The following is a 346-nucleotide window of genomic DNA, read 5'->3' as shown; positions in this document are numbered from 1 at the left end:
TATAGTGATTCCCCAGCCTGTAGCACTGGGTGCAATCACCCACTGCAATGGTATCACATCCTATGAAGCAAGTGACATATTGGTGCCATCATAGAGGAGCAGGAAGGGCTTATCCCTTCCAGTAAGCCCACCTGTGATACTTGAGTCAGCAAGCTGTTCTTTGGTTTCATCGGGAATATTAAAGGTATATTCACATTAAACTCAGTTTTGTCTCTGTCACTAGTGAAACATCTTCATCCTTAAAATTCTTATAATCCTTGTTTGCTCTGTCTTTTTCCTCTGAAGGCCTCATATGCTATCTTATCTCCATGTATGAGTTTTTGCAAACATGCATTAGAAGATACTG

Source organism: Mesitornis unicolor, unplaced genomic scaffold (assembly GCF_000695765.1).
Source record: "Mesitornis unicolor isolate BGI_N332 unplaced genomic scaffold, ASM69576v1 scaffold15026, whole genome shotgun sequence".
NCBI classification, from domain to species: domain Eukaryota; kingdom Metazoa; phylum Chordata; class Aves; order Mesitornithiformes; family Mesitornithidae; genus Mesitornis; species Mesitornis unicolor.
This window is presented reverse-complemented; position numbering follows the sequence as displayed.